Below are 22,325 nucleotides of genomic sequence, written 5' to 3'. Positions count from 1 at the left end.
ACCTTTCTAAGTTCAGAGGATACAAATATGAGCAAAATCAATAACTCTTTGCTTCCATGGGCCTTATCAGACTCCATAAAAGGAATAAATAGGATAATTGAAGTTAGTATTAGCTGTGGTGAGGAGAAAAATGTGAGATTAATGGCTGGGGAGATGCTCTTTTGGGCAAGGAGGTCAGAGAAAGTCTTTCTGAAGAAGTGAGGTGTAAACTGGGATTGGTGATAAGAGGTGACAGAGAAGGGCACCCTGTAAATATTCAGGGCTCTAGCTCTCCACGCAGAGGGAACAGCTAGGGCCACAGTTCTTAGGTTGACATGAACTTGATATGTGTTAGAAATCAAAAGAAGGCTGATAAAAGCTTAATGAGCAAGGAGATGGTGTGTATAAAATGAGGCCAACGATGTAGTTACACTTTCTATTTAACAAGTTAATCCTAATATAAATGAGAAAAAGTCATTTTTCTGTCCTTAGAATTCTAAGATCCAAGCTAAACAAATCTTGCATAAGGCCAGCTCATTATGGTAGAAAGAGATTCAAATCCTATCTCTGCAATTTCATAAGTGGGTGTTTGAACAATTCATTTAATCATAAATTCTATTTTATTAGCTCATTTTAAAATTGGAATTATGCTAGATACTCCATAGAGTTAAATAGTGATATATATATATATATCTATATCTATATCTATATATATATATATATATCTATCTATCTAATAGAGTGGCTATTGGGATTAAGTTAAATATGTAAAAACACTTAAACTGAGTCCAACATAGTTCAAGTCCACAGTATATGTTACTATTATTATTACTGGAGACCAGTAAAGCTGATATCCCTCAGCTATTACTCACAACTAAATGAGAAATCACATTAACAATAGATTAAGATGTCAATGCCCAGTATTAATTCAATCATTATCAAAATGTTGCCCAGATACAAAGCAGAGTAAATGAGGATGTCCTGATAGCTGTGAGCCATTAGTCATGAAACAAGCTTAGTGTATCAAATAAAAAAAAAAAAAGATCAATATAGGCATTTTCATCTGGTGGCTTCTGGAAACAAATTAAAAATGCCAAAGAGGGGGAAAAAACAAAACAAAACAATGGATGTCACCACACACTCTGGTCAAGAGTATAAATTCTTTTTTTTTATACCAATAAAATTGACAACATATGCTGGTTATAATTTGAAAATGGATTTCTTAACATGGATGACAATGATTATTTCGTATAGTCTTACTTGTAATACAAACTTAACAGAATACATGGCATGAATAAATCAATCTCCAAAAAACTTAAAACTTAAACTAGTTATAAAGAATTACACTGTTTGGGAGAGCAAGACAAGCTTATAGTGTTTCCAGTAGTAGCCCCATGAGCAACGGATGTTTCTCTTCCCCTTTTCACCGTACTGCCTGTGATAAGTGAGGTGCATGATTTGGCTGATCTCTGGAACTATGGAATATCAAAAGGCCCAGCATCCCGGGAGAGGAAGGTGAGGCAACATACTGTCTTGCAGCATGATGAATAAGGTTCTTCCATACCAGCAGCTGCCAAACAGATGAGCAGCTTTAACTGAGTCGGGGTACACAATGCAAGCCGGGCCCAGAACTAATCAGATCTAATTAAGACAGACATGGTATGGTCCAGTAGTGTTGACAGGGTCGGGATTCCTGTAGCTTTAAATGAGGCATGTTGTAATTAGGATCTAATTGAAAATCTGGAAGTGATACAAAACCTTTACCCTTCAGGGGCTAAGAGGAGGTCTGTTTGGGTCCTGGTGTGCACCTTATTAGATTGTGAATGCTCAATTAGACGGTTATGTACAAAAATTAAGCAAGTAGGACAACAGTTAAATATGGTTCAAAGGAGCACAATTTAAATTCATGTCTGTTTCAATATGATTCAGAGTTGTCCCTGAATTTCATATTTACAATTTGTCTCTATTTTATATATGCTATTATTTTATGTATAATTTAGTAATATATAAGGTATATATACTTTATTTTATATATACTATTATGTCGTGTCTATTATACATGTCCAAAAGAAAATGTTTGAGCAATTTCCTAGATACAATAGATTTCCTTAAATGCTCCTGATTTATTTGCAGAGGGGTGCTCATCCAAAGTATCTTCTAATAACTATGTAAAAGACTCATATTGCACAATCTCTTCTAACATTTTAAAAATATATTTGTCCCATACAGACTGCCACAACTTCACTATTAGGCCTTTTCCTTACTCGAATTGCTTAATTAAAGAAATATATTTGGTGTGTTTAGAGTGTGACTTATATTTTAAGTTCATTATAGTCACTTTAGTTCTGAGTTACCCCCTTTTGCTTGCTGCCACACCTGCAGATAAACATTAAAAAACCTAAGTGGGTCTGCTTGTTCCCTTTCACAAACTTTCACGTGGTCCTTTAGATCACTCTGGTTTATTACTTAATAATATTATCCTCGTTTTGTTTTGTGTTTGTTGGTTTTCAAGCATTGAATCTCCAACTTAGAGTTGGGACAGTGGCCCCCGTGGACGTGTTTTAGCTGCATATCCATCAGGAAATATCTCCTAAAGATATGTCTTCAGATTTAAAAGTTGTTCTCTAAATGCATATTCTCCAGTTCCTCTTCTGTGTTAGGTTTGGCAGTGGATCTGGTTGCTATACAGAAATCCTAGTGAAAAATTCAAGATCACATTGACTACCTGTGAAATGTCATTTTGTTGATTTGCCGGCTTATCAATTTGCAGTTTAATCTCACAGAGGAACAACACCAAATGCCAAATAACAGGTTCAGAGACAAATACAATGCTGGCCTTCTCCTTGCATTCAGGGCTCCATTCAAATCTCATTTCATCAGAGGAGACTTCTCAAACCAGAGTATATAAAATACCACTCAGTCCCTTGCCTGACCCTACTTTCTTCCTTTTCATAAAACTTTCACCAGATGACAAGTATGTTAATAGTTTACCGTCCTAGTGTCTGTTTCTCAAACAAAGCAAAGGAACTTTGTTTTTCTCACTGCCATTTCCATACTAACTCACACAGCACTGGGCACAGAGTAGGCAAACTGGTAAATTTATTGAATGAATGAATGAATGAATGAATGAATAAAAGGATTACAAAGTCAGTGCTTGCCTTTGGTGGTTCATCCTGAAAATTAAATTTGAGCTTGCAGATGGAGAATTTTACATTTTGAACACAAATAAATGTGCAAGTTTTCCATGCCTACGTGATTTCATTTTGTCCCAGCTGTAGTTTGTAACCTAAGTTCTTCGAAGTGTGGAGTGATTTGATGTGTTGGCTTTTATTTGTGCTCTGAATCTTAATTTTTCCTATAACTGTACTCTTTACACTGCAAACCAAAATTATGCAGTTTCTACTTTACCAATTAATTAGTGCATGCATTTTTCAGTGAAAAAAAAAAAAACCTTGTTACAATTACTTATAATAAAATAATGTAGCATGTTTTAAGGAGACAGAACATTTGTTGCTCTTGTAACCTGATACAGAGATAGTGTCCTCCATGTAGCTGTTAGCTTGTGGGAATTTGTAGGTGTGAAATTAGCCACAGATTCTAGAAATATTTTACCTATAAAAATGACACTCATTGTTATTAGGAAGATAAAAAAAAAGTTCATTTAAATCAGGCTTATTGCTTTCAAATATAAGGTTGTGTTTGTTTCTAGTACATATGAACATGGATTACTTAACATAATTTCTTTCTTTTTTCTATTTTTTGTTACTGTAATGTTATTCAGATCAACATAGACATTACTTCCAAAGTGGATCAATTCACTAAATGGATTTTTCCTAATGCAATTAACCCAAACCAGCAAACAAATCTATTTCAAATCTATTTTATTTCTACTGTTCACTGGCTTCCCAGCTCTCCACCTGACATATTAACAAAAGATTCCCTTCCTTTGTGAATACATCATTGAAATAATTATCAAAAAGTATAAGAACCATAACATTTAATAGATTATTTTATAGTAATTCTGTGATTTTACCTAATAAACACAATTTTAACAAGTTTGGATTTATCAGAGAAATAAATTAAAAGAAGTGTTAAGAAATTAAATCACCCATTAAAATCCTGAAACATAAGAGTTTATTTCAGTTTATATTCCAGTGATATTTTAAAAGTTATTGCACTATTTTCTGAGCAGTACACTTTAGAGTTGTTTTTACAGAAAGGCAGCTTGAATTTCACCAGATGTGAAATCATTTGGTTGTGTAAACACATTTTTTTTTTTTACCTAAAATGCATGGCGTTTCTATTTCACTTAAAAAAAAAAAAAGCCTGTAAATGGATAATGTCTATAGGTTGGACTGGACATCTCAGAGGGGTCCAGGGCTCAGATACACTGAGGTGATTTACAATCCGAGGTAAACAGATTGGCTCAGATAACACTGGCTGATCGATGCTCCCCATCTCTCCAGCAGGAAATGTCTTGGGGAGGCAGGGGAATGACTTTTGCAAGCCCTTCTTCAAATTCTGAGCTTCCCTGACCCCACTCTCCCCTTTTCCTGAAGAATTAAGAAGTAGGAGAATAAAGATTCTCTTTCCTTTGCTTTGCAAAACTTCCTGGTTTCTCTACATCGGAGAAAAGAACAACTGACTGAACCGTTTAACACATTTATGTTGAATAATCGTTCATAATAAATATTGAGCTATCTGTCCCAACAGTACAGGCAAATGTGCAAATACTCCTTTTACATTTTTATGGGGTGTTATAAGTAATTGAAAATGATGTTTGCAATAAAGGTTCCATTTTACCCTTTAATTGGTTCTGGTAAATGAAAATTTCTTCACTATTTAACCAATTTTTCCATCCCTTCTGGGGACCTGTTTCAAGAATTTCAAAACTACCTTATCACATAGATGAAATATGTTGTTGAATGCTGTGATTGTCCTGGGAGTGAAAGAGTACTGTACATTGATATCTTGAGAAGGAAAGAGCTCAGAAAATGTTGCTTGCCAGATTGAAATCTGAGCTTCTGAATTCTAGGGTCAGTGTTATTTATTTTGCTTATTTACCACCTATCCTCTTCACCTCCCAATACCACATTCTGTCAAGAAGGTGTAATAAAATTTTTACAACTGTCATGAAAGAGTCATTTTAAAAACATAGGTTTAAAAAGTCTGGATTGATAAAAAGAAACCCCCCCAAAATGAGTAAACTCTCTACAAATACATCTTCTATTATTTTTGTGTAGTTTACTATTAAAAGGGTCTAGGCAGTATCAACTTGCTTATCCCTCTGAGAAAAACTATCTCAGATTTATATCCTGTTACTAATTTTAAGCATCTGCATTTCTGTTTCAGTAGCCTTTTGGAGATTAAATACTCTGCAAAATTGATTCTGATTTTAACACTCACTTCCAGCTGCTGTCCTAAGGTTTTTCCATTTTCCCAACCTTCATCTACATACTTTTACAATTTTAACAGACAAAGAAATTATTTCTATTTTTTATGAGCCAGTAGTACATAATCTTCATCTTCCCTAATATTGGCATAAGTGTGTTCTTTTCATGTCAACCGTAACAGGACAGTTTGTTTATACTATTCTATCACTACTGCTGAATCTTGGGGCAAGTTTAACAACTTCCTTATGATCTTCCAATAACAATAACCTCCATCTCACAAAATTGTATATATCAAAATAAATGAATGTATTGGAATCCTCTGAATTTTAAAACAATAAAGTGAAATATTCACTACTACACAATCCAGTCGTTCCACTTCTAAGTATTTACTCAACATAAATTAAAGCATTTGTCCACATAAAGACATGTGCTTGAGTGTTCATAGCAGCTTTAATTATAATAATCCAAATCTGGAAACACTTCAAGTGTATATCAACTAAGAATGGATCGAATGTGATATATTCATACAATGGAATAGTACTCAGCAACTAAAAAGAATGACATCTTAATACATGCTAAATTATAGATTAATTTCACAAAATTCTTATGATGAGTAGAAGAAGCTAAAAAAGAGAGCAGCTGGGTGATGCAGTTGGTTAAGCATCCAACTCTTGGTGTCGGCTCAGTCATGATCTCAGGGGCATGAGACCAAGCCCTTTGTGGATCCGCTTGCCCAGCTCTGAGCTCATGAGTCTGCTTAAGTTTCTCTCTCCCTCTATCCCTGTCTCTGTCTCGTTCTCTCTTGAGCTGACCCTCTTGACCATCTCTTAACCCTCTCCAGGGTCAGCTCCATTGGAAAATAAATAAATCTTTTTTTAAAAAGAAGTGAGGAAAATAATATATATATATATATAAAATTATATATTATGTAATTTAATTTAAATAAAATTCTAGGAATTCCAATCTACCAATCTAATGTAATTGAAAGTAGATGGATGGTCCCTTGGAGGGACAAGAGATAGGAGAAAATGGATACAAAGAAGCACAGAGAAACACATGGAAGTAATGGATATGTTCATTATCTTGATGATGATGAGAATTTCACAGATAGATACATATGTCAAAAATTATCAAGGGGCGCCTGGGTGGCACAGCGGTTAAGCGTCTGTCTTCGGCTCAGGGCGTGATCCCGGCGTTATGGGATCAAGCCCCACGTCAGGCTCCTCTGCTGTGAGCCTGCTTCTTCCTCTCCCACTCCCCCTGCTTGTGTTCCCTCTCTCGCTGGCTGTCTCTATCTCTGTCAAATAAATAAATAAAATCTTAAAAAAAAAATTATCAAATTATGCATTTTAAGTGTATACAGTTTATAGTATGTCAACTATACATCAATAACCCTCCTGTGTGTTTGTGTGTGTGTGTTTACTGTAGGTAGGCTTGCTACGTAGATTCTTGCCAGTTTTCTATGACACACATGTACCATTATCACTCCTTCTAAATTAAATACAGTAATTCATGATTAATCCAGTCACTAACCAGTTAGTTTCTTATTGGATATTAATACACTTTCAGGATAGAATAAAGTCATCAAAGAAAAAAATAATTTGGATTACTGATTCTAGCTTCTTTTGTTTTAATTAGCTAATAACCCCTTGCATCTGTTTAATGCTTTACATTATCAAAAGGATTTTACAACTAAAGTTTCATTTTATTGTTTAAGACAAATGAGACATTTAAAAAAAATGAAAACTGAGGTCTATCAAGAAGTTTTTGTTCACCATCCTTTTAGAAGCATTGTGTGGTTCTCATCAGAACATGGGACAGAACCTTATTTTTCCTTTCCTGCCCTGCTCCCAACTTTCAGAGTTAAATTGAACTATGAACTTTCTTGGGTGTTCTTTCACACTTAGCAAAAAACGATTATATTCTCCATATTTATGGATGAAGGAAAGCATCCTCATGATTGGGCTCAGTTTCTCTTTAGTTAACGTAAAAAGAGAATTGCAAATTAAATCCAATACCACATGTAGCCACCCATTCTCTTTTCCCAAATTGCTTGTAATTCCTTCTTGTAATGCCAGCTTAGACGCAACAGCTGATATGGATGAAATATTCTCTCTTTCCTTGTGATAAATTATTGTAACTTCCACTATACAAGATTGCACAGTGTTGTAGATAAAAATCACACCTCGAAGAACACAGGGAAACTAGTTTCTCTTCTTCCAGTATTAATGGTTTTAAAACAATGTTTTCTTTTTAATATCTAAATATATAGTATTTGGTTTGTTCTATCAAAACAGACAAAATGAGTTTAAAGGGATTTTAATTGCGTCTTTGGCACCACTGATTACAATTTGGTCAAAGGGGCTAGCCCTACACAGAAAGTATGAAATAATAGAGTTCCAAATGAGAAAATTAGGGAGAGATTTCATAATTCAGTGAAATAATTTTTTATATTGTGCTCATCATAAATTTAGCTCTTAAAGGCAGCATGAACTAAGTAGGAATAAGTACTATAGTTCAGTATTCTAAAGCATCTTGACTTTTTTAGGGTTGTGCTCCAAAACAGAGTATAAATTGGAGAGAATACCATTCTCAACTCTCATCACTTTATTTGGACTTAATGAACCCTATCAGGTGGCGAGCAGTGTAAATGTGGAAATACTCAGAAGGAAGCAGAGTTGTGTATGCAAAGGAGAGCAGAGGTTGATTAGATTACACAGACATGTGTATGGCGTATATAGTTCCTGTACTAACATTCAGTTCCTGGAATTTTGTCTGGCCCCTTCATTTTACTCTGGACAAAAATAAACCCTGGGTGGTGTATCTGTTCTCATTAACCATTTTACTTATCTCCTGATTGGAGTATTGTGGAATGTAACTTTGTAAGACAATATTGTAGCTGGTGGGTGAGTGGGTAGAACTCATACAATCAACAGAGATAACATTCTATGTACCCGTTCTAAAGTATCACACTTGTATGCTAGGATTCTGTTATTTAGTTTAACGAAGTTAGAAGTCTTTTCTTCTTGTAAGTTTGTTTCCAGGGTCACTTCCATAGCCCAGTATTGCCCATTTCTTATTTTATTTAGGTATATGCCTTTATTTTAAATTATTAAAGAACAGTTATCAGCTTTTGAAGATAAAAGGGAAAAAAATCCTCCTTTTTATGGTTGTTTTAGGACGTTCATTATATATTTCCACTCATTGGAATAATCATTTGTTTTTTGTTGTTTTGGAAAATTTATTAGATGTTTCCATCCATTGGAATGCATATGTTGTTTTAAGTGAACTAATGAAGCATGCCTAGGGCAAATAGCAACTCAGAACATAAGGTTTCTACAGTGGGTGAAAAACTACAAATAGGTATTTACCTTTAGGCCTAGAATTTTAAGTTATTACAAATAAGGAGTGTTCCTTAGCACAAAGGATTTGCTTGAAGAAAAGTATAAGCACAGGCCTTCTGGTAGGAAGTAATTAATTCGTAATGCATCTTGCTACTTTTATTAACGATTCTAAACTCTCCCAAAACTTACAGATGGAGTCCATTGAATTGGCAAAAATTCATGTAAATATGTAAAAAAACCAAAATCTCTCATTTTCTCATTTTAATTTCTTCCAATTAAAAATATTATTTTACCTCAGGTATAATATTTCCTCCTCAAAAGAGCATATTCATTAGCAAGCACTTTATAGTTTCAATTACTTTATTTTCAGATCATATCAAGCAAGCAATGGTAACAGTACTAATTTAAATTTTTTTTTAATTTAAAAATTTGGAAGTGCATATATTATAACATGTATGACTTATTTCTGTAAGAAATGATAATGACACTGCCTTCACCAAGTGTCAGGAGTTCAGCCAAGTGCTTACATATCTTCACAGTTCCCCATAAGCCACATATTAATCCCCTTTCTTGGTGAGGAATTTGGGACCCAGAGAATTAAATAATTTACTGAATATCAGACGAGTCAATTTTATAGTCAGAATTCAAACTGGGTCTCTATAATTCCAAAGCTCAGGCTACTTCCCCTAAATTCCACTTATATTTAAAGAAATTTATTGAGATCATGAAGACTGATCTTTGCTCATGTGATCTAAACTTCAGTTTACCTGATGATATATATTTGGTAATTAAAAAAAATACAGCTGTGTAACCTCAAATGACATACTATGAAGTCATAATGCACAGGAATGGAAAGTTCAATTGTGCCAAAAGAAGGTATCTAGATTCTTTATGTGCATTTATTAAATCTGTTAGATTTACACGAAGATGTATTCTTAATGCAATGAATTCAAATGAACTGCTCACATTCAATTTATGTCCTTGAAATCTTTGTAGTACTCAGATATTGGGTAGTAACAGGCTTTAACTTCTAATTTCCTTATTCGAAAGTGTTGAAAATGGAAATTTTCAAGTAAAATTCTTCATAGAGTACACAATTAGTGGAATTTTTTCAGTAGTATAATCAAAATCCAAGTTATCTTCCTGCTTATTATTTTTTAAAGATCTTCTTTAATGAAGAACTTTCATAAATCTGTTAATTTAATAATTTAGAACTTGTTTTACATACTTTTAACCCATTAAGAGAAACAAAAAAAAAAAAAAACTTTTTGGCTGATGATTTTAAAACTATTTTAGAGGATGCTTAAAGGTACGCCGGTATTCCGTTTCAGAACATCCCAAAATTAAACAAAGAAATTCTACTCCCATCCTAAAGTAATATTTCATTACTATTTGATAAAAAGAATGCTTCAGTCTTTTCAGCGGGACCATAAAATAGAGAAATAGACAACATGGACTACTGAAAAATTCTGACTCTTTAAACCCTGCTTCCTGAGGGGAGGCATATTATCATTTATAATGTGCTTGATCCTTCCCGATCTCACCAGGGTCAGGGACCATTTTAGGAAAAACAAACAAGCAAAAAAAATCAAATAAAGAGTATAGAATGAACTAGGTGGGGAAGGAGGGAAATGGACCTTTAAACCCACAGGCTTTTTGTTCCTGTGTTGCGGATCAGTCACGCCAGCTGGTGTGGTTATAGGTTGCTCTTGAGGATCTGTTTTCACGAGATCCTAAGAGATTCTGATCGTAAAAGGACTTACTCCTCCCCCCAAGAGGTGTATAAAGTAGACTGATATATATTTTAAAATATATACATATCACAGAAGTGAATTTTAGTGAGCTTAATTATCAGTATTAGAACATTTCTTTATTTCACTAATCCTTGTACAAACAATTTCACAAACAGTAAAACAAGGAAGTCTAAGACATTGGACTTTCTCTTCTGAGAATTCCTATAGAAAAGAGAAATTGATTTTTTTCAGGCTTTCCTAAGAGTGCATCACTTTAATGACCTTCATTGCTGGTTGCTTTCTATTACAACATCATACCCACATTATGCATACTTGGATTTCAGAGGTGCGACACTAAAGTTGTACCTCCAGAACACTGTTGATTAAAAGAAAATCCTAGCAGTTGGTTTATTCGAATATTGTTAGTCATCCTCCCTTCTCACAATATAGTAACAGGGTCTCACTATATTTCAGTAAACAAAATATGTCAGTAAACTTAGAACAATTTCTTTATACAGCTTGAAGAAATGGTATTTTGTTTACATGAAGCATCATTTTTCATTTCTCTCTTCCCATGGGAGCTAACATAAATCAAAACATTCAAATGTTTTTAATTTCAGTGTGAGATCAGCAGCTGTTCCCCAGAACTCCAGTTGCCGCAAAAGAAGGATTTTTTTGTGAGTCACAAGTTAGATAGACAATGTAGCAAGATCTAGTTACATACTATGATATGTACTGTGCATATGCCCATTAGAGATCATAATAACAAAGAACTGTGTTTACTTAAACTCACAGTTTTGCAAAAGTCAAACAGTTATGTAATTGTCCCTATAGCGCCGTGAATCATGGCGGTAGAGAAATGTAATCAATTAGTGACAAGCCCCTTTGATGTACTCTACAGTGGGTTGACATAACAAATGACCCATTGAAGAGCACTGGGCTCAACTAGACTGCTTAAAAGGAAATTGAGTTCAAGTGAATATTTCCAACAGTTTATTTTGAATGTTTATACTGTATGCAGTTCCAAAAAAATGTGTAATTAGGCTATCTGCTTAGTTTTTCAGAAGAAAGCGAAGTAAATTCGAGAGTTTCATCTGAATGCCAACCACATCTTTTATTTGAAAATAAAGAAATCAAAAGCAAACTGGTTAAAGCCAAAGCAGAATTGAGAATTAGACTTTGGGATTTTGTGAGTCTTAAGAATTTAATTTGCCTTGAAGGACTATGATAACAACATTTTCAAATCTGTTGTAAACACATGGCATTAAAGGCTAGTTTTCGTAAGATTAAATGTACCAAAAGGAATATGTAATGTTTTACCCTTTGAACACCTTTTGTAGTAGGTACAAAAGATGAGGAATGATAACTAGTAAAAAGATACGGTTCTGATTCAAAGTCAGTGATTCTATAAGCACTTAGCATTAGTTTCTGAGCCCCTTTTAGAATTTGAAGCCTCTCTCCAGAGACTGGTCTGACCCCCATGGCCCACAGTCTCTTTTGGTATAACATAAACTCCTAGTGGAAATTTGGCCTGGAACTAAGCTAGTCTCCTTAAATTGCCTTAAAATAAGATCTATCCATTTCAATTGGAAATCTATGTAACTTCTGCTTTCTAAGAATCCCACAGAACGTGTTCAGGATTGGGCAAGTGAGATTTAAACATAAAGTCTTGGTTCAGCAAATAATGGGCATCAGGTGATCCCAATAACTCAATGCTCCTTTTCTTCTAGAAACTAAATTGCACCTTAAAATGGAAATTCTATTGCTGAGTCTACACACAGAATGCTACCTGTAACCATTTACATCTTGTGTATGTGGTAATTGGCCCAACTCTGCTACTATAAGTGTGAAGTTATATAAAAGATGATTCATTTCCACATATTCTATTTTCTAATCTAAGAAAAATTGATTATTGATAAATCATCAAGTTTCATTTTAACTTTTAAATGAGGTAATAAATAAATGTATCTGTGTCAGCACTCATGTGCCTTAACCAATGCTTCTCATAAGGCAGTTTTGACACAGTTAGATAGGAGGGACCTTTGCCCCTTACCCCCATGGAATGAATTTGAAAATATGATTCCATTCTTTAACTTGATTGCCAAAAACTGGGTTCAACGTTCAGTTATAGCTACTGGATTTGCACGTAGGGATTTCATACTTGCCAGTGTCTATTTTGTCAATCTTGTTTTCAATTTTTTTTACTTCTATATATGTGTATGTTAACAGAATCATTTTGATTTTAAAACATGAAACTTAGATTCAGACATATACAATTTTAGTTTTGCCTTTATCTAAATCCACCATACCCATAGCCTTCAGATTTTATGCATTTTGTTCTTTTTATTATTGTTTTGGGCGAGTGGGACAGAAAGGATTCCACTTCATTAAAAGAGCTCTTTAAGGCCTGCCTACTTTTTTCTTCTGAATTAGGTTGGCATATTGCTACCTTACTGGTTGTAAATAATAACTGTATGACAATAAACATTAAAATATCTGTAGCTGTACAAACTTCAAGTGAATTATATTTTTTAAAGCCCGGTACTGGCCATTCATTCATCCTTCATTTTCTGTGATAAGCACTTTTCAAAGCACAAGGGTATACAGAATGTTCAGCCCCAAATTATCTGAACTATTTTCTTATATCACAATTTGAATTTCAGATTAAAAGATCATAATTTGTTGTAAATACCATTCTGAATCCAAGAAAATAAGATCTCGGAATCAACTGTTCTTAATTGCCCCAAATCAGCTTTGCGGAGTAAATAAGTATCTTGCCCTTTTAAATGTTTGGTGACACTGATCAGATGTGTTGCTTCCATGTGGAAAACTTACTGTGATTTGTGGTGAGCCATCATAGGCATGTGCATAAGTATGAAGAACCTAGTTGATTTTAACCCAAAAAATCTTTCCAGAGGTTTATAGTAGTCTATCTAAAGGTGACCAGAATTCATGAGCATTTATTTAATAGTAATATATTTACAATCTACAGTAAGCCTGGTACCATGCTGGACACTAAAGTATGAATGTAATTAGAATAGTCCTTGTCACTGGGAACTTACATCCTACTAAGGAATCCTAAGGGGTGGGGGTTTGGGAAAGTATATAATTAGAGGAATTACCATATCTGATAAGTATTATAGCATTTTGTTGAAGAAGTACCAAATCTTTGGCAGAAACATAGAGAATTTAATAGATCTTGGGAGATGGGTTTGGAGGTGACTGGGCATGGAAGGGGAAGAGTGTCTGGTATAGCTAAAAAATAGCATGCGAGCTGGAAAATATCACTGAGGAATGTCAAGAGGGAGGTGAAATTTGGCATGGATTATATTGTGAAAGTCCCAGTATGTGATTAGGTACCCATAAGGTACCAATAATGGTGAAAGTTTTCATCATGGGGACCTCAAAAGGAACCAACAAGAGAAAAACTCAAAGGATTGCTAAGCAGTGCTGTGGTTCAGTTGAACTTTGAAACTAAGCAATTGGGAGAATTTCGAACAGTTAGGAGCTCAGTTTTCATTGTGGACAAAATGGAATAACATTATGGAGTAACAAACCAATATACTGAGGTCATAGAATTTAGATAAGATGGAATTATGTCTGATGACAAAGTTCAAATTTAGTTTAGGCTCGTATTTTTTGGAACTCAGAGTTGTGGATAGCTTTTCCACATGGATGTTGAAATCCCCCAGGACAATGACAGGGAATAAATAGAATAGCTCAATATCTTTTGTTAATGCGGGGAATGACTAGGAGAGAATCAGATGACAGCACAGAGAAAATGTCATTTAATTGTATGGGCTGTGCCCTAGAAAAAGAAAAATATCTTTGCATCAAAGAGGGAAGGTACTGTGCTAGAAGTAAACGTATGGAACATGAAGAATGTGGACCATACCTCTAAGACCCAAGAACCAAAGAATATAGAAAATTAAGTATTCTTTCTTGAAGAATGGTACAAGACTGAGTGTTCTTTGAAAAGAATTGGATTTCAGTTGATGATAAGATTAAGATAACATTCTAAGAAAAGCCTGAGGATTTGTGTAAGCAAGAGAGCTCATAGTAGAGAGAGATGTATAGAAGACAATACCAAAGGACTTTAAAACTCATTAAGGATGCAGGGCCCTGAAATAAACAGATTAAGGGGAAAATTCTGGGTTATGTAGAAAGACAGTACTATTGAGATGAACATATCTGAGGTTAAGGAAATAGGACAGAGGGGCTTAAGCATTTTAAGGATCAGTTTTACCCTCAGAGAGGCCATTTAACTATTTAATCTGTGTCTCTCCCCATTGACTGGCATTGGTGGAAAATGAAATCTCAGCCTTTAAGTTAACGACAGACTGCTTATTACAATGTTTTTTGATAATAGGAAGCATTTTTTACCCTAACAAAACATGTTATTTGGTTAACATGTCGTAAAAGAAAAGTCTGAGCTGACGTAAGTAATTGTAAATTTACTATAAGCTGTGGTTCTGGAAGTTACCTCCCTGCAGTCATAATAATTATTCTTTATATGTTATTTCTGCCCTTCATAAAATTTATATTATTTTAAGCAAGAGATGGAGAGAAAGATAAATCAGACAGCTCCACTACAGAGCATTATCGGCATTTTACCAACACAGCCACACGCCAAATCCAGTCCAAACTTACATCTCCGCGGGTGGGAGGAGCTACAATCATGCCTGAAAGTCTAGATTGAAACAGCAGAAGTGGTCACATATTTTAGCCCAAGGGAAAAATAAGAGACACACGCACCCCACGTACTCTGTCTAGCGGTGTGCTATTTTACTGGTTTAATGCTGATCATTATGGTCTTCACTAACTCTAGTATTGAACTAACTCTAGTTTCATGAAAAAATAAGTTTATCTGCTTCAAGACTATATCCTCAAATGTAGTCTTGAAATTGAGACAAGTAATACTATTATCAAAGGCTTTGGAATTTTCATTTTCTATTACTATCTTAATAAGGAAGGGCATTTTTAAAAAGATTTTATTTATTTATTGGAGAGAGAGAGAGAGAGCACAAGCAGGGGAAGAGGCAGAGGGAGAAGCATCCCCCCCTCCCTTGCTGAGCAAGGAGCCTGATGCAGGGCTTTGTCCCAGGACCCTGGGATTGTTACCTGAGCTGAAGGCAGATGCTTAACCACTGAACCACCCAGTTGCCCCTGGGAAGGGCATTTTTAATGTCCTTTATACCTCTAATACTTGTAAGGAGGCACTTACATTCCAAAGGAGTGTCTGATTATCCAGAAAAATAATTTCACATGGACTTAGATTAAACATTCTAGATATTTCTAACTTTTTCAAGTAAAATCTTCAAGTAAAACCCACTGAGAGTCAGGGAGTCCCAATTTGCATTTCATAGAAAGGCAAATGTTGTTTGTTACTGGATTACAACAGCATCAGATGTCCTTGTCAAAATTTAATATCATTTCCAAAAGGGTATAAAAAACCTAATAAAGCATTTCCTTTTGGTGTAATAAAATGGTTCTACCATATAAATGTGAATAACACAAATTCATTTTATTGGGGTTCTGCACACTTTAAGTACTATCTAAAATGAGTAGAAATCGGAAAAAAATGAGGGATGTAAAAAGTCAATAACAGGTGAGGAGAAAGAAAATACTCGATGTTAATAATAGCAATATATATTGGAACAGAAGGTTGAAGGTCATTTTACTGGGCAGCTGTAGGATACTAGAGGAAGCTGGTCCAATAACAGAGGTTTTGAAAATAAGGAAAGATTGATTGTTCAACAGCGTTTCTGCATCTGGCCTCCTTGATTTCAAACATTTCCAGATTGTTATTCAAGATTGCAACTGGGCAAACTCTGTACTCAAGTTTGCAATTAGGAAAACACAAACACACAGCAAAACACACATTAAAAGAAATTATAAGTTTCAAGTATTCTGAAGTAAGAATGCTAAATGTCAAGTTGCATGAGTGTGTGTGTGTTTTTCTCTGGTCACTATAACTGTGGCTTATGCTTTAACATTGTAAGTATTGTCTTTAAATTTACCATTAGGAATTATGACACCCCATCAAAGTGGGTCATTCGGAAAACAATAAAAAATGAGGTCATTCCAAAGGATTTCCTTAATTTCAGAAGTGGGGTAATAATAATAGTAAATTATAAGTATCGGGGGAATATACTTTTAGGACTTTTAAACCTTTCACTAGGAAAAAGGAAATAGTGGGGGTTTTTTCCTATTATTATCAGGTGCAAAACTTGAAAATTGAGAAAGATAGAATTTTTGTACTTTCAATGAAAAGTACTTAGAAATCTTAAAAACAATTTAATGTGTCATACAGAGTTAGCTGAATCTTTAAAAAAATAAGTGTTTATGTGTTTTGCTATTGTATCATCTTACTTAGACACACAAAATAAACATTGGATGTTCCTTTGTTTCATGTTGAGTGACCAAGATGTTCTCATTTATGTCCATCTGAGTTCAATTTAAGTCAACAATATGTATAAAACATGATTACATACAGAAGAGACAAAATGACTGCAAATAGATGTAAAAGTAACTGCCCTGGGAGTTGTCCCTTAAGTTAACAAAATAGAAACATTTATATCTTACTATGTGTAATTTACTTTCCCTTTCTTTTGAAATTTAGCCCATATGATAAAGTGAGGAGTGCCCAAATAAAAATTAGTGAGGGGTGGTGGGTGGGGGAAGACTGAAATAGGTAAAGAAGAGAAATAAACAGGATTATGGGTCATAAACGCTGGAGTAAGATATTTTAACATGAAATTTTGGTGGTATCACTTTCATAATATTTAAAGAAGGGGAACCATCTGGAAGATAGGGTTAACTCTTTCATCTTTGTGTTTCTTATTTCTCTAGAGCCTGTAAAACACACTTGTGAATGGAAATGCAAAGGACTGATGTGTTCTGTCAATATACGTGTGATAGCATTTTTCAATATCCTCATCAACATGGGAATATACAATGATAGAAGTAAAGGAGGATCACAGAGTATGCATATGTCTGGGAATGACTAGGGACTTTGCTTCATGTGCCATCTGTGACTCAAACTATTCTTGTTACCCAGGCAATAGCCATAGCAGAGAGATTGATTGGTTATGCTATCAGATTGAATGTCAGCATCCTAGACACAGGACAGAGGGTACATCTGCAACCGTGAAGAACAAAACTACATGGGTTCAAAATATTTCCAAACCTAGAAATTTTTATGTAAATAATTTAATTCAGATGTTGAACTAGTCTATTATATATCTTCTTCAACACTGAAGAATTTAGTGTTACGGTTTACATGATGATGTCATAATCCTAAACTTTTATGAGATTGAGTGACTCATTGTGCTCTGGAAATCTTCCTGAAATTGGCATGCAAAAGGACATATATGGACAGTGATGTCACTGCTTGCATGCAAAATATGGTGGAGAAAAGTTTGGAAAAGTAACTTACGTCTTATGGTCATTGTGATTGAACTTTATGTAGCAAAGTATAAAGTGGTTTATACCCATCTTTAAAAGTCATGTGGATTTGAAAAATAATATACCATATAATGAAATCCTTGTGTTTATCTGGAATTTATAAAATGAAGATCAACTCTATTTTCTGTTTACATATGAGTTGTGGTATTATTAGTCTAATTACACTGTATATATATATATGTTCATTCAAATATATACAGTGTGTGTGTGCACGCACGTGTGATTGCACACTCCTTCCTCAGGCAGCCTTTTGGAAAATCCCTCAAGATTTTAAAATCCAATCATTTCTCATACCTCTATCCTGTCTCCCCACAGTTCCAGAACAAACACATAGGAGTTTAAATTCAGAAAAAAAATTGAAATCCGCGTGCATAGGACTCCAAGGAGTTTTACTATGGTTATAAAAAAGTTTCCAGTCTTTTGCTATTGTATCTTATTTTCCTCTGCTTCTGTGTGGCATTTAATGGGGGGAAGGGGGAGTTGATATCTTTTAGTAGAATTTAGTATAACTGTCTCCATGAACTATTCCTTCAAAATGTGAATAAAATAAAGAAAATGGTTGGACGTTCGGAAGTAGGTGTCATTGGGAAGTAAGGAACTTTTATTCTGGGGAGTGTTTATTGATTCAGCTTTCGTATTTCATTCTCTTGCTTATATTTTAGGGGCACCAGGTTTATAGTAAAGTATTGATGACTTAAATTTAAAAATAGCTGGCATTGAATTCACTTGCCAGAATTATCCCCAGATAATGCAATGAAATTGGCATATCTCCCCTCATTTTGTCATATTTCTTCATCATGTCTCATCTTTCCCTTTATCTTTGTCTTTAATCTTTTTTTTAATTTCATGAAACCATATTTCCAAACGTTAATATCTTAAGTGTAAACTATTATGAATAATGAAGTTTAAACATATTTACCTGTTTCTCTCAAAGATCTGTTATATTAAGTGTGTATTATCTGACTTAGAATTGTTGGCCTTATATGTGTTAGGCTATTGAGGCATACAAGGCTATAATGGTCTTTGCAAAATATTACCCAATTTCCTGTATCCTCTCCCTTAGGATGAATTGCACAAAACGTCTGCAAACCTAAGGAAAAATCCAGGGCTTTGATATTTTTCCCTGGCCCGGCTTCCTGTTGTACTGTTCAGCTTCCCTGAATGGTCCTGTGATCAAGACTTCTTTTATGCCTCTGGGTACCACACAAGACATGACCATGACGGACCAGATAACATTCCTTGCATTGCTAATCTTAGGCACAGGTTGAGTGTATGGTTAAAATGAGACACTAGCATTTTGAGTTTAAAGGGCTATTCATTGTGAAGTAACACTACAACCTTTGGCCTATTTAGTAATGCTTTGGGAAATTACAATTATATACAGGTGCAGACAATATGTTAAGAAAAACACTGCAGAGGTTTGTTTGCTTTCCACAATTTCACGTTCTTCCATGGGGGCTATAGATTTTAAGTCAAGTGAGTGTAAGATTTAATAACTCTTCTCCCCCTTGCTGTTTTTTTTATAGCTAAAATATTACCTTTAATCAGTTAGCCATACATAGACTTTTGAATAAATGCTTTGAATAACATGTTGATTAGAAATCATGAGGAATGTGAAAATATAATTTTCAATATGTTCAGTTATTCAACAGTACCTAATATAATTATCTGAAAATCAAATCAACTAGTGAAACCAGCTTATAGATATAAGTAGGCATGGAAATATTTAAAAATTGGGAATAACATGAAACAAACTTACATGGTAAAATATGTGAATAGAGTTCTTTTTTCAAACTTGTTTTTTCACCTGTTCTGAATGTTTTGAACACTTAAATTAATTTAAAAGTGGTATTTTATTCCCCTTATCCATAGTTTCACTTTTTTATCACCTTATTTCTATTACAAGTGAAGATTCATGAACTTAGATGGTTAATCAATAGCTGTAGTTTTGCATTTGTTTTAGACACAGTCTCCCTTCAATCAAATATAGAAATTTTTCTAGGCATAGCTACACTGTTTCCTAGCCTTTGTTAATTTTACACTTGGCTTGACAATATTTTTATACCAATTTTTAAAATTTTCTAATCAAAATTATACTTCCAAACGTACCACTGTTATTTTCTCAATTCACTTTTATAGAGTAACTATTTTACAACAATTACCAAAATTGAGACACAGGTTTATATTGTATACTACAAAGTATTTTTACTAGAAGGGACACTTGCACCCTGATATTTATAGCAGCATTATCAACAATAGCCAAATTATGAAAAGAGACCAAATGTTGAACAACTGATGAATGGATAATGAAGATGTGGTACACACACACACACACACACACACACACACACACACACATACATGCCATGGAATATTGCTCAGCCATAACAAAGAATGAAATCTTGCCATTTGCAATGACATGGGTGGAGCTAGAGTGTATTATGCTAAGCGAAATAAGTCAGAGTCAGACAAATACCATATGATTTCACTCATATGTGGAATTTAAAAAACAAAACAGATGAACATAGGGAAGGGGGAAAAAGAGAGAGAGGCAAACCATAGGAGACTCTTAACTGCAGAGAATAAATTGAGGGTTGATAGAGGGAAGGTGGGTGGGAGATGGGCTAAATGAGTGATGGGTATTAAGGAGGGCACTTGTTGTGGTGAGCACTGGGTGTTGTATGTAAGTGATGAATCACTAAATTCTATACCTGAAACCAGTATTACATTATGTTAACTAACTGGAATTTAAATAAAAACTTGAAACAAAAAAGATTTAAAAAAAATAAAGATATAATTATTATAAATAATAAAGAATAGTTTCTCAATAATTCGCCTGTGGTCTTTTACAGGATAAATTTAAGAAATACGTTATATTATCATATACTCACCTTATAGCAATGATTATTTATAGCAAGAAGAAATAGAAACATATGCTGAATATTTATTTAGACTCTCTTCCTTCTGCCACTATTCTCAGGCCTTCAGTTCATCAAAAATCAGAAAATAAAGTGCCTTCACAGATTTAGAGCAGCAATTTGGCTACATTCAAGAAAAATATTTATTCCCCAGTTTGACCTCATGTGTTTGTGTGTGTGTGTGTGTATGTGTGTGTGTGTTGGTGGATATATCACACGAAAAAACTCATCGTGAGAGCAGAATGCCTCTTTGATAACTTCAGAGCATAGCCTCATTAATAACTCATGGATAAAGGTGGACCTTCCTAGGTGCCCATTCTTTTTCAACGTGAGAAATTCAAATCAAAACCACCTTGAGATACCACCTTACGCCAGTTAGAATGGCAAAAATTGACAAGGCAGGAAACAACAAATGTTGGAGAGTATGTGGAGAAAGGGGAACCCTCTTACACTGTTGGTGGGAATGCAAGTTGGTACAGCCACTTTGGAAAACAGTGTGGAGGTCCCTTAAAAAGTTAAAATTGAGCTACCCTATGATCCAGCAATTGCACTACTGGGTTTTTACCCCAAAGATACAGACGTAGTGAAGAGAAGGGCCATATGCACCCCAATGTTCCTAGCAGCATTGTCCACAATAGCTAAATTGTGGAAGGAGCCGAGATGCCCTTCAGCAGATGACTGGATTAAGAAGATGTGGTCCATTTATACAATGGAATATTACTCAGCCATCAGAAAGAATGATTACACAATATTTGCAGCAACATGGGCGGGACTGGAGGAGATAATGCTAAGTGAAATAGTCAAGCACAGAAAGACAATTATCATATGGCTTCACTCATTTATGGAACATAAGAAATAGGAAGATCAGTAGGAGAAGGCAGGGAAGAATGAAGGGGGGTTAAACAGAAGGGGGAATGAACCATGAGAGACTATGGACTCTGGGAAACAAACTGAGGGCTTCAGAGGGGAGGGGGGTAGGGGATTGGGATAGGCCGGTGATTGGTATTAAGGAGGGCACATATTGCATGGAGCACTGGGTGTTATACACAAATAATGAATCATGGAACATCAAAACCTGGGGGTGTACTGTATGGTGACTAATATAACAAAATAAAAATTATTTAAAAAAAAAAAGTGAGAAGATTGTCTACTCAGAGGTTGCAGATTAAATGGAAATATGGGAGAGACTAAAAGAACAATCCTGAAAGTTTCTTAAATTATAAAACCAAATCTTCACCATACCCCTAAAGTAGTTGGATCGGGCCTGAAAAGATGTAATATACTGAACTGTATTGTTTCATTTAATCAAGATTGTCAGGAGTCTGAGATGGAATTGGGTGAAAAATACAGCACAGATTTTTGACAGCTTAAAGGATATAGACTTTTAAAAGTCTGAAAGAGAATTAAGGATGGGATGATTAAGGCATGTACCTGCTGATTGGGTATGATGATTGTTTAGAATCATCCTAGAACTTATTCAAACATGGCATC

The 22,325-nt window shown here is 34.6% G+C and overlaps 1 protein-coding gene and 1 pseudogene across 9 annotated transcripts in view; one reads left to right on the top strand and one right to left on the bottom strand.

The window, feature by feature from the left end:
* Nucleotides 1-2,851, bottom strand: part of LOC100466493 — a 40,410-nt pseudogene extending 37,559 nt beyond the window's left edge.
* The window catches only part of ROBO1 (roundabout guidance receptor 1), a 1,105,499-nt gene that overhangs the window by 435,507 nt on the left and 647,667 nt on the right, over nucleotides 1-22,325 (top strand). The window lies entirely within an intron of this gene.

This window comes from Ailuropoda melanoleuca, chromosome 1 (assembly GCF_002007445.2).
Source record: "Ailuropoda melanoleuca isolate Jingjing chromosome 1, ASM200744v2, whole genome shotgun sequence".
Taxonomy (NCBI): domain Eukaryota; kingdom Metazoa; phylum Chordata; class Mammalia; order Carnivora; family Ursidae; genus Ailuropoda; species Ailuropoda melanoleuca.
The sequence above is the reverse complement of the archived record's forward strand: the minus strand, read 5'-3'. Positions and strand labels throughout refer to the sequence as shown.